The 12,453-nt window shown below is 43.6% G+C and overlaps 1 protein-coding gene and 1 long non-coding RNA gene across 5 annotated transcripts in view; one reads left to right on the top strand and one right to left on the bottom strand.

Annotated features, from left to right (window-relative positions):
* LOC106584901 (kremen protein 1) overlaps positions 1-12,453 on the bottom strand; it is a 125,263-nt gene that overhangs the window by 34,583 nt on the left and 78,227 nt on the right. The gene's annotated exons all lie outside the window — the stretch shown is intronic.
* On the top strand, positions 7,479-9,899 carry LOC106584903 (uncharacterized). Of its 2 annotated transcripts, XR_006761740.1 has the most exons (4): positions 7,479-7,750; positions 8,011-8,082; positions 9,282-9,374; positions 9,814-9,899. It is a non-coding gene; the product is annotated as an uncharacterized lncRNA (long non-coding RNA). The 2 variants fall into 2 exon arrangements; XR_001323860.2 differs by lacking the exons at positions 9,282-9,374; positions 9,814-9,899 and adding an exon at positions 8,223-8,331.

Here is a 12,453-nt window from a genome sequence, read left to right as displayed (position 1 = left end):
TCCCCCGTGGGAATTGAACCCACAACTGTGGTGTTGCAAGCGCCATGCACTACCAACTGAGCCACACAGGACAATAAGACCTATTATAAATTGAGGGACCCGTGACTCGACCATTGGTGATTTGGACTCGACTTGAACTTCAGCTATAGGGACTCGTGACTCGACTTGGACTCAACACTGCTATCAAACACAACAGAGTCTGGGCTCCTTTAAAACGGGCCTAAAGACCTTTCCCTTTAAGGCTTTCTGTTGATAGCTTTGCTCCTTGGTGTCCTTGTCCCTTGTAGCAGTTGTGTTCTTTGTGTCAGTTGCCCTGTTTAGTTGTGTCCATTTTTTAATTACATTTTAGATTATTCTGTATAATGAAAAGCGCTTTACAAATTTAATAAATAATAATAATACAATAATAATAATAATAATGATTATTATTATCATCTTAAGATGAATGCCCTTACTGTACGTCGCTCTGGATATGAATATGCCAAATGACTAAAATGTCAAATGTACAGTTGAAGTCGGAAGTTTACATACACCTTAGCCAACTACATTTAAACTCAGTTTTCACAATTCCTGACATTTATTCCTAGTAAAAATTACCTGTCTTAGGTCAGTTAGGATCACCACTTTATTTTAAGAATGTGAAATGTCAGAATAATAGTAGAGGGAATGATTTATTTCAGCTATTATTTATTTCATTGCATTCCCAGTGGGTCAGAAGCTTACATACACTCAATTAGTATTAGGTAGCATTGCCTTTAAATTGTTTAACTTGGGTCAAACGTTTTGGGTAGCCTTCCACAAGCTTCCCACAATAAATTGGGTGAATTATGGCCCATTCTTCCTGACAGAGCTGGTTTAACTGAGTCAGGTTTGTAGGCCTCCTTGCTTGCACACGCCTTTTCAGTTCTGCCCATACATTTTCTATAGGATTGTGGTCAGGGCTTTGTGATGGCCACTCCAATACCTTGACTTTGTTGTCCTTAAGCTATTTTGCCACAACTTTGGAAGTATGCTTGGGGTCATTGTCCATTTGGAAGACCCATTTGCCACCAAGTTTTAACTTCCTGACTGATGTCTTGAAATGTTGCTTCAATATATGCACATACTTTTCCCTTCCTCATGCCATCTATTTTGTGATGTGCACCAGTCCCTCCTGCAGCAAAGCACCCCCACAACCTGATGCTGCCACCCCCATGCTTCATGGTTGGGATGATGTTCTTCAGCTTGCAAGCCTCCCCCTTTTTCCTCCAAACATAACAATGGTCATTTTGGCCAAACAGTTCTATTTTAGTTTCATCAGACCAGAGGACGTTTCTCCAAAAAGTACTTTGTAGAATAATAGTGAAGACAAAACTATGAAATAACACATATGGAATCATGTAGTAACCAAAAAAGTGTTAATCAAATCAAAATATATTTTATATTTTGGATTATTCTAAGTAGCCACTCAACCAGCTTCACCTGGAATGCTTTTCCAAACGTCTTGAAGGAGTTCCTACATATTCTGAGCACTCTGCGGTCCAACTCATCCCAAACCATCTCAATTGGGTTGAGGTCGGGTGATTGTGGAGGCCAGGTCATCTGATGCAGCACTCCATCACACTTCTTCTTGGTCAAATAGCCCTTACACAGCCTGGAGGTGTGTTTTGGGTCATTGTCCTGTTGAAAGACAAATTATAGTCCCGCTAAGCGCAAACCAAATGTGATGGTGTATTGTTGCAGAATGCTGTGGTAGCCATGCTAGTTAAGTGTGCCTTAAATTCTAAATAAACCACCGACAGTGTAATCAGCAAAGCACCATCACACCTCTTCCTCCATCCTTCACGATGGGAACCTGCGGAGATCCTCCGTTCACCTACTTGCGTCTCACGCAGACAGGGCGGTTGGAAACAAAAATCTAAAATTTGGACACATCAAACCAAAGGACAGATTTCCATCGGTCTAATGTCCATTGTACGTGTTTCTTGGCCCAAGCAAGTCTCTTCTTATTATTAGTGTCCTTTAGTAGTGGTTTCATTGCAGCAATTCGACCATGAAGGGCGGCTGATTCACACAGTCTCCTCTGAACAGTTGATGTTGAAATGTGTTACTTGAACTCTGTGAAGCATTTATTTGGGCTGCAATTTCTGAGGCTGGTAACTCTGCAGCAGATGCAACTCTGGGTCTTCCTTTCCTGTGGCGGTCCTCATGAGAGCCAGTTTCATCATAGAGCTTGATGGTTCTTGTGACTGCACTTGAAGAAACTTAAAAGTTCTTGACATTTTCCAGATTTTACTGACCTTCATGTCTTAAAGTAATGATGGACTGTTGTTTCTCTTTGCTTATTTGAGCTATTTCTTGCCATAATATGGACTTGGTCTTTCACCAAATAGGGCTATCTTCTGTATACCACCGCTATCTTGTCACAACACTACTGATTGGCTCAAGAAGGAAAGAAATTCAGCAAATGTACTTTTAACAAGGCACACCTGTTAATTGAAATGCATTCCAGGTGACTACCTCATGAAGCTGGGTGAGAGAATGCCAAGAGTGTGCAAAGCTGTCATCAAGGCAAAGGGTGGCTACTTTCCAGAATCTCAAATATAAAATATATTTTGATTTCTTTAACACTTTTTTGGTTATTACATGATTCCATATGTGTTGTTTCATAGTTGTGATGTCTTCGCTATTATTCTACAATGTAGAAAATAGTAAAAATAAAGAAAAACCCTTGAATGAGTAGGTTTGTCCAAACTTTTGACTGGTACTGTATAGTGTTCTGGAATGAAACTCCTCATACTCAGACTAAAACGTATAAATACAGCTGAGTCTTATTAGGGTCAGGATAGCTCTGTTCTGCTCTGTTTTATTCTAGCATGATTTATGAATAACACAATTAAACAGAGAGAATATGCCATAACTCCCATAGGAAAAAGAGATGTGGAGACATTCTAGTTAGTGTTATTAAAGAGAGAGGGTGTTTCCTGCTTTATGTCTTTATGTGTGTCTGTGTGTTTTATACTTGATCCAGGGCTTTAGACATCATAAATCCAGCCTGTTGTAAATGAGGCACTGCAACAAGGCTTTCATAAAACACATACTTTGTGTGTGTGTGTGTTTGTGCACCATAAAACACAGTGTAGTGAAGGGGGGGGGGGGTTATTGATGGTTATGGCAGTGAAACAGGTCTCAGTAAGACAATAGGCAGCTGATTATTAAACAGAATGTTGTTTTTATTTTACCCAGCCTTCTTCGCTTTACTACTCCTCAGGGATGAAGGTGTCACCCCTCTGGTGTAGAAGGGGGAGATTTTTGAGGGTATGTGTATACGTATGTGTGTTTGTATGTGTATGTGTGTGCAAAGAAAAAGCCATATCTCTGTCCAGTGTCTGTGTTCATTTGCCCATCTTAATCTTTTATTTTTATTGGCCAGTCTGAGATATGGTTTTGCCTAGAAGGCCAGCATCCCGGAGTCGCCTCTTCACTTTTGACGTTGAGACTTGTGTTTTGAGGGTACTATTTAATGAAGCTGCCAGTTGAGGACTTGTGAGGCGTCTGTTTCTCAAACTAGACACTCTAATGTACTTGTCCTCTTGCTCAGTTGTGTACCGGGGCCTCCCACTCCTCTTTCTATTCTGGTTAGAGCCAGTTTGCGCTGTTCTGTGAAGGGAGTAGAACACAGCGTTGTACGAGATCTTCAGTTTCTTGGCAATTTCTCACATAGAATAGACTTTTCTCGGAACAAGAATAGATTGACGAGGTTCAGAAGAAAGTTCTTTGTTTCTGGCCATTTTGAGCCTGTAATCGAACCCACAAATGCTGATGCTCCAGATACTCAACTAGTCTAAAGAAGGACAGATTTATTGCTTCTTTAATCAGAACAATAGTTTTCAGCTGTGCTAACATAATTGCAAAAGGGTTTTCTAATGATCAATTAGTCTTTTAAAATGATAAACTTGGATTTGCTAACACAACATGCCATTGCCACAGGAAAGACGGTTGCTGATAATGGGTCTCTGTAGGCTTATGTAGATATTCCATAAAACATCTGCCATTTCCAGCTACAATAGTCATTTACAACATTAACAATGTCTACACTGTATTTCTGATCAATTTGATGTTATTTTAATGGACAAAAAAAATGTTATTTTCTCTCAAAAACAAGGACATTTCTAAGTGACCCCAAACTTTTGAACGGTAGTGTAGGTAGGGGTAAAGTGACTAGGCAACAGGATAGATAATAAACAGTAGCAGGAGTGTATGTGATGAGTCAATGCAGATAGTTTGGGTAGCTATTTGGTTAACTATTTAGTGTTCTTATGGCTTGAGGGTAGAAGCTTTTCAGGGTCCTGTTGATTCCAGTCTTGGTGCATTGGTACTGCTTGCCATGCGGTAGCAGAGAGAACAGTCTGTGACTTGGGTAGCTGTACTCTTTGACAATTTTTAGGGGCTTTCTCTGACACCGCCTGGTATAGAGGTTGTGGATGGTAGGGAGCTCAGCCCCAGTGATGTACTGGGCCGTACGCACTACCCTCTGTAGCGCCTTGCGGTTGATGCCAAGCAGTTGCCATACGAAGCGGTGATGCAGCCAGTCAAGATAGTCTCAATGGTGCAGCTATATAATTTTTGGAAGATCTGTGGGCCCATGTCAAATCTTTTCAGCCTCCTGTGGTGGAAGAGGCATTGTCGTGCCTTCTTCACGACTGTGTTGATGTGTGTGGACCATGTTAATTCCTTAGTGATGGGCACCGAGGAACTTGAAGCTCTCGACACGCTCTACTACAGCCCCATCGATGTGGTTGGGGGCGTGCTCGGCCCTCTGTTTCCTGTAGTCCACAATCAGCTCGCTGCCCTCCAAATGTAATGTAATGTTGGTGTTGGAGTCGTACTTCGCCACGCAGTCGTGTGTGAACAGGAGGGGACTAAGTTTTCACCCCTGAGCGGCCCCCGTGTAAAGGGTCAGCATGACGGATGTGTTGTTGCCTACCCTCACCACCTTGGGCCGGCCCGTCAGGAAGTCCAGGATCCAGTTGCAGAGGGAGGTGTTCAGCCCCAGTGTCCTGAGCTTAGTGATTCGCTTTAACAGATTGCGTCATCTGTGGATCTGTTGGGGCGGTATGCGTAATTGGAGTGGGTCCAGGGTGTTTGGGATGATGGTGTTGACGTGAGCCATGATCAGCCTTTCAAAGCATTTTATGGCTACAGATGTGAGTGCTACGGGGCGATAGTCATTTAAACAGTTTACCTTGGCGTTCTTGGCCACAGGGATTATGGTGGTCTGCTTGTAAAATATAGGTATTACAGACTGAGTCAGGGAGAGGTTGAAAATGTCAGTGAAGACACCCGCCAGCTGGTCAGCGCATGCTCTGAGTATGCGTCCTGTAATCCGTCTGGCCGTGTGTATGTCTGTGTGTGCTTGCTGCATGTGTATGTCTGTGTGTGTGTGTGTTCGTGCATCCTATGTGTGTGCATGGTGCACTGTGTGTGTCTGCCTGCCTAATCTGTTTGTGCATGTGTGTGTGTGTGTGTGTGTGTTGGCTAGACGTGTTACAACATGACAGAGAGATAGAAGACAGAGGAGATCAATGCGTTAGCCTGAGGGCTCCTAACAGAAGAAGCTAATTAAAGGAAGAGAACAGAACACAACTCTGTTCTAAATGAATAATTTGAGGGCTTTCTGTGTGACTGACTGAACCAGGGAACAAAGGAGAGAAATTTTGAAATGGCCACTGTGCCATGCACACACACACACACATAGTGAGTGTGCACGTACACACCATAGACATTAAAACCAGTGGATAGTAATAGCGCTGACGTCACCATTGTATTCCTATGGAAAACTCCCAATGGCGCATGAAGCCAGAAGTATTTGAATTTGAATCGTGCCATATTGCTGAATGGGGCTGAATGGCACAAAAATATCGCTAATGATTGTGGTGAAAGTAGCCGTAACTAACAAAGGATCATTGTCGATGTAGTTGTTTTCATCCTGCCTGAGAAAGTCAACCTTAATGTCTATGGCATGAGGTCGCGAGACTACTCATAGACTGCCGGCCCGTGATTGGTCTGTGTCAGCACGTGGACCTGTGTGACGACAAATGTAGTGGTGAGAATTGATCACTTGTTAATGAAACGTCTCGATTTGTAGCGAACTTTTTAAAACAAACTCCCTGTGTGGATCGATAAAAATGTTTTTTTTTTTCTTTCTACATTCTGGCGATCGTAATTTACATAGGCTTTTCTAGAGGACAGACGTATACACAGCACTTGCACGCACGCACACACTTCAGTATGTGTCCTGGGGAGATAGGCTTCTATTTCATCGGCGGATCCGATGGAGATGAAAAGCATGGCTTTCCTAAATGTCTTGTCTGCCCCTGTGGGGTTCTTTCAGAAGCGCTTGAATGATTTATGATTTATGATTTTATTAGGATCCCCATTAGCCGACGCCAATGGCGACAGCTAGTCTTCCTGCAGTCCGACACATAACAGACCCCAGGGAGACTAGCTCTTCAATTCATCATTATCCTCTTTCAAAGTGAACAACGTGTCTTTCGTGATTTTAATAACTGTGACAGCAGGTTGCTTTAACTACCGTTTAGACCACAGGGAAGTTCTCATACTTCATGGTGTGTGTGTGTTCCAGTGTACACGGCACAGTGGTTTGTGTAGAATAGCATGCGAAAAGATGTCTGTCAAGACAGAGGGTTCAGACTATATTTAAGAAATTCGGATGATTCTTATCTCTTCAATATTCTTTGATGGGCTCTTCCCATTTGACCCAAGAAGAAGATCATGTGAGCCAGGAGATATCGAGGGTGACATGTCTTTAACAGAAAAAGCAGACAACAGAATGCCATTCTTGACTGGCTCATTCCCATAGGACATCTGGCCCTCTTGGCCTGGACATTCCCTAACTTAGTCTTTACTGACATTTTGAATGGGAGTGTTTGTGTGTGTGACTCTGTACCCTGTAATAGCGGATGTAACCCCCATTTTCCTCCTCTCAGGTCATACATAAACCGGTCTACGGGGCAGAATATGGCAAGTGCCAGCACAGCATGTGTTCTCTGTCTAGGTTCTGTCTCAACTGAACTATTCTGTGTGGATTGAGTCCTATTTCACAAGAATACATTACTCACAGAGCAGGTTCATTTATCAAAGAGGATAATATGGTGGTTCCTCTATATACACTGTATATAAACTACAGTATCCCATACAAGCTATCCCATATCCCATACAAGCTCTCCCATATAAGCTATCCCATATCCCATATAAGCTATCCAATATCCCATACAAGCTATCCCATACAAGCTATTCCATAGCCTACATGCATTTTGTCTGGACTTGGCTTTGCTCTGATGACTCCTATGTAAGAGGGTCACCATGTTACAGTATTTCTCTTCTCTTGTTTCTCCAGACAAAGGTTTGACAACAAGCGTCTATTTGTTCCTATTAAAGGCCAGTCTGTATAACTACCTCTCGTTGAAATCAATCCATTTAATTCCCTAATGACAATGACCCTATTTAGACCATGTAACAGAGAAAGACAGAAAGGGAGAGAGAAATACTAATCTACCAAGTGATTCTCTCTTGTTTTTGTCCCGTTCCTCCGTCCCCTCCTCTTTCCCCCTAGGGATACGAAAAGCTTGTTTGTACCTGTGTGCAGGTATTTCCCCCCAGGAGTAATGTGGGCGGAGTTGTGAGAGGTCAGGGGTCATTGAGACCCAACAAAGAGTTTACTCATTGGAGAGGGGTCTGGAACAGACAGGTGAGAGGGGCAGCTTATACTGACAGACAGGTGGCAGGGCTGAGACAGAGATTAGTCATACAGACACATTCACACACAGGCATGTACGCACACACATTTGTGTCAGAGTCAGTGGCTGTGTGTGTGTGTGTGTGTGTGTGTGTGTGTGTGTGTGTGTGTGTGTGTGTGTGTGTGTGTGTGTGTGTGTGCGTGCGTGCGTGCGTGTAAGGGGGTGGAGAGGATGAGACCACCTACCATTGACTTTCATCTGTCTCTAACAGGAATGACCATGATGAGAATAACGACCACAATAACACAACTTGAAAGTCTCTCTGGTTTAAACAACAAACCAGGTATGTCTGTGTGTGTTGAAAACATACGGCCTTTTATCTACAGTCGGGAGCAGTATTTTGCCACAACATATTTGGTATTTAGTCAGGATGAGATGATAATAAGGCTTTAAAATACGTTTTTCCCATATTCTCTGTACTAGATGCCCTGGAAAAAACAGACAATCAGATGACCACAGTTGCATTAAATCATCTATCTATGGGGAGGGGATGCATAAAAAGCTCCTTAAGCCACTGAGCCGCCCGCGTCTCACTTTCACCCCCCACAATGGTGCCATTGAGCTGCCAGAACAATGGTCCTTGTGCACTCCTGGGCCTGGATTGGCTGGTCAGTTACACGAACGGCCTGAATGGAGGGAGAGTTCTCAGTCTCAGGTGTCCTATGTGAACAGTCTCACTCCTACTGAGGGGAGATGAGATGATATGACTTTGACACTCTCCTGAACCGTTTTAACTCTCCAGCTCCGGAGTGAAGTTTTCCCTAGCACCTAAATACAGATCTAGGATCAGCTTCCCCTCACCCAATCCTAACCTTAACCATTAGTGGGGGAAAACTGACCCCAGATCAGCGTCTAGGGGAAACTTCAACCTACACCAACTCTGTAGGTGGAGCAAGATGGCAACTGATTAAAAAAGTGGGTTGTTTTTACCTACCTTAGTTGAATGCATTGACTGTCGCTCTGGTTAAGAGAAAAGGATTAAAATGTAAAATATAATACCATGCGACACTGACCACATGACCACAAACAAACTCCAGGGACTAGTGATATATTACAACCAAGGGATCATATAATATCGCATCATAACCTTTTCCTTTATAGCATAATAAAACAGAAAATATATAGCGTAATAATAAATCAATGGACCATGTCATAAAAACGTCAGACAGATAGCGTGACGTTTGGAAGTATTTCTGATAACAGAATCAGTGATCACACTTTGAAGTGCACCAGGCAGCTTTAGGCTTTACCGCTGTCCTCCCGAATCAATCACTACTAACACCCTTCAGCGACTGTCTTACTTTGAACTTCAATGCACAGAGCAAACATGTACATTAGCGTATTCTCTGTCTGATGGAGGCCTCTGCATAGACCGAAATGACCTCACTGTACGAAATGACCTCACTGTACGAAATGACCTTACTGTACGTTTTTTTAAACATGATTTATAATACATATTTATTTTTATAATACACATTTCAGGTGCAACAGGAACAGGCAGCTTTAAGTTTTACCTCTCTCCTCTAATCAATCACAAATAACATCCTTGAGGGACTTGCCTTTGAACTTCACCAGGTAAGTTCATTTGGATATCCTCTAATGATTTGCTTGACATGTCAACTTCACTAAAGAAAAATGTATAGGCCTTTTAGCATATTGGCTATTCTCCACAGTTCAATTGTCCCTGGGTTGAATAATATGTGTGTTTATGAAGTATATATATATGAGTCATGGGATTATCCCTTCTGTGAACTGAAAATGTAAACATGCTTTAAAGAACAAATTGTAGTGTTGAGTGCAGCAGAGAAAACTGAGAGGCTGTATCTGAAGATAGGAATGCACAGTAGTGACACACAGAGCCTGTTTTTCCTGATCATATGGCTGGTTGTTGAGAGATGAGCTCTTCGCCTCACTCACTTCAATGTCTCAAAGTCTCTTTGTTTTTTAGAGAACGCTCAAGGAGTACAGTGTGTGTGTGTGTGTGTGTGTGTGTGTGTGCGCGTGTATGTTTCAGAGAAGGCTCCAGGACTTTAGTTCCCGGAGCCCTTCCCCTGACAGCGCCAGAAAGCTCTTCGATCTGTGTCATTCTCAGACAGATGGAAGAGGGAAAGTGGTGGGGTGACTTCATCAAGTAAACGCACAAATGCTGCATTTGTAAATTATGTCTGAGTTGCAGTGTGCCCCTGGCTATCTGTAAATTAAAAAATTATCAAGAACATTGTGCTGTTTGTTTTGCTTATTATAAGATTTTTTTGGTTGGTATATTTAAAACCAAATACTTTTAGACTTTTACTCAAGTAGTATTTTACCAGGTGACTTTCACTTTTACTTGAGTCATTTTCTATTAAGGTACAGTTACTTTACTTTTACTCAAGTATAACAATTGCATACTTTTTCCACCACTGAGTGTTCTATAACTACAAATGTTTCTGAAAAACACACCTGCAAAAGGGTGAAAGGTCACAACAGACTCAAGGTAGTGGGACAGGAATGTTTCTGCAACATCCTACTATGAGGATAGGCCTACAGCTTTTTTGCCACCAAGGGTTCCATTGGTGCAGGCCTGGCTCAGGGTAGAGTGGGCTTGGCCCTATTGTAAGTTTGGCTGTGGGGCTTTACAGGGATTTATCTGGTACATTCCCCACACCTCATTAACCACTGGTGATCTCTCACAGAACACCATTACACCCCATTCTTCCCTTCCTCCTCTTCCCTAACTCTCCCAGCCAGCCCCAAGAATGTAGTAGGCAGGAGGGTACAGGGAGAGAGAGAGACTGTGCCCACTACTCCTCTGTGTGACTCAAGCCCACTCCTCTCAGTCTTCAGCTGTCCTCTCAGCCTCTGGAGGCCAAATGACTAAAGGACCCATCAACCCATCCAACAATTCGTGGGTTGCTGAAAAGGCTGTGTGTGTGCGTGCGTTTGTGCGTGTGTGTACTTTAGATGTCTATCTCTCTCTTTTTCTCTCCCTCCACCTCTCTCGTTCTCTTTCGACTGACCTATTTCACACAAGTGTCCAAATATCCATGAGGTTCTGGACCAGAGCGATCCCATGCCCTTTGTGTCAGAGTGGAGCAGTCCGACCCTCCCATCCATCCACCCATTCCCCTGGCTGGAGTGAGAGCTAAGCTGATTACTTATCTCAGGGAAATTGAGGCCAGCCTTTGTTGCAGTGCAGATGGGTTGCTGGGTCACCATAGTGCTCCCTGCCTCCATGCATATTTTGTCTGCTGTCTTCCAGGCTGGACTGGTGCAGCCAGCCTGTCCTGTAACCTACCCCTGTGCCGTGTGTGTGTTCCACTTCTTCTGCCCGCTTCGAGCATTGCCCATATTGAATGCAGATCTACACACACCCTCCCTGCTCCCCTTTCTGCCCTGGCATTATAGATAGACACACTGTATTACTGAATAAAGAGACAATTGAGATAGAGAAAGGAAAGGAAGGGCCCTGAGCGAGCCATCTACAATGAAGACAGATGAAAACGTGCCTGTTCTGTCTTGAGGAGACAGTTCTGCCTCAAGGGGCAGCCAGCGAGAAGAGAGTGCGTTCTAGAACCCAAAACCAAGTCGTCTGATCTTATTGTGAAACCACAGTCGCCACGTGGTGCTGCCTGCCTTCACCTCCAGCTATGCCCATTCTCAATGTGTTCTTCTGCATCTGAAAGGCTGCTGCCAAGTGAAAGAAAGAACACACTTTCTGTCAGTGTCTTCTCACAAGATCATGACAAACAACGAGAGCCTCAGAGCTCCTGTGGTGTTTCAGAAAGGGATCTGGGTCGTCTGTGTTTCCTTTTGTCTGTTTTGGTGATCTGTCTGTGTTTTGGTTGGTCTGCATGTGGTCTCCTGTGTTATGGTTGGTCTGCATTTGACTTGTTTTGGTAATCAGTGGCTGTGTTGGAGGAGGTGTGTTCTTCACCTCTGCTAGGCAATTAGCATTTAGCGTTAGTACTTCAGTCTCCGCTGGTTTCTCAGTGGCGGTCGTTTCAGTGGCGGTCTCGGCTGCGAAACGAATACCGTCACCGAATCAAAGAAGGTTCTTCGAGGAAGGAAGGCTCAACACAACTCTCTTACCTGGTTATTTTCTGATGATCTCATTTTGCTCTTTTGTAGCTTTGGCAACAATTTGTGTGTTTTCTATAGCTGTTCACTCCTCTCCCTGTAGGCCTTACAGACATTTCCCACCCCTTGGCTCCAACCCTTCTAATTTTGTGTACCCTGCGTGCACAACCCATGTGGAATTCCTGGTCTCCGGCAGCGTTTGGAGCTGCCGATCTGCGGTCAAGAACGCCAAGTTCATCTCAGCCCATGCTGCCCTTCAGTCCCTTGACTTTTTGGCCCTGGCGGAGACATCCAGAGAACACTGCTACTTCAGCTGTTTTCTCTTCATCTGACTACGTTTTCTGTCATATTCTAAGAGCATCTGGTTGTCACGGTGGTGGCACAGGGCTACTATTTTCTCCTAACTGGAGATTTTGTCTTTTCTCCTTCTCTCACCTGTCCATCTCCTCATTTGAATTCCGTGCTGTCACTGTCACTTGTCCACTCAAGCTTAACATTGTTATCACCTATCGCTCACCAGGTGCCCTTGGAGAGTTCCTCAATGATCTTGACACCTTGATAAGCTTATTTCCTGACAATGGCTCATCGTTCTTCA

Source organism: Salmo salar, chromosome ssa24, assembly GCF_905237065.1.
Source record: "Salmo salar chromosome ssa24, Ssal_v3.1, whole genome shotgun sequence".
Taxonomy (NCBI): Eukaryota; Metazoa; Chordata; class Actinopteri; order Salmoniformes; family Salmonidae; genus Salmo; species Salmo salar.
Note: the sequence above shows the minus strand (reverse complement) of the source record. Positions and strands in the feature narration are given on the sequence as shown.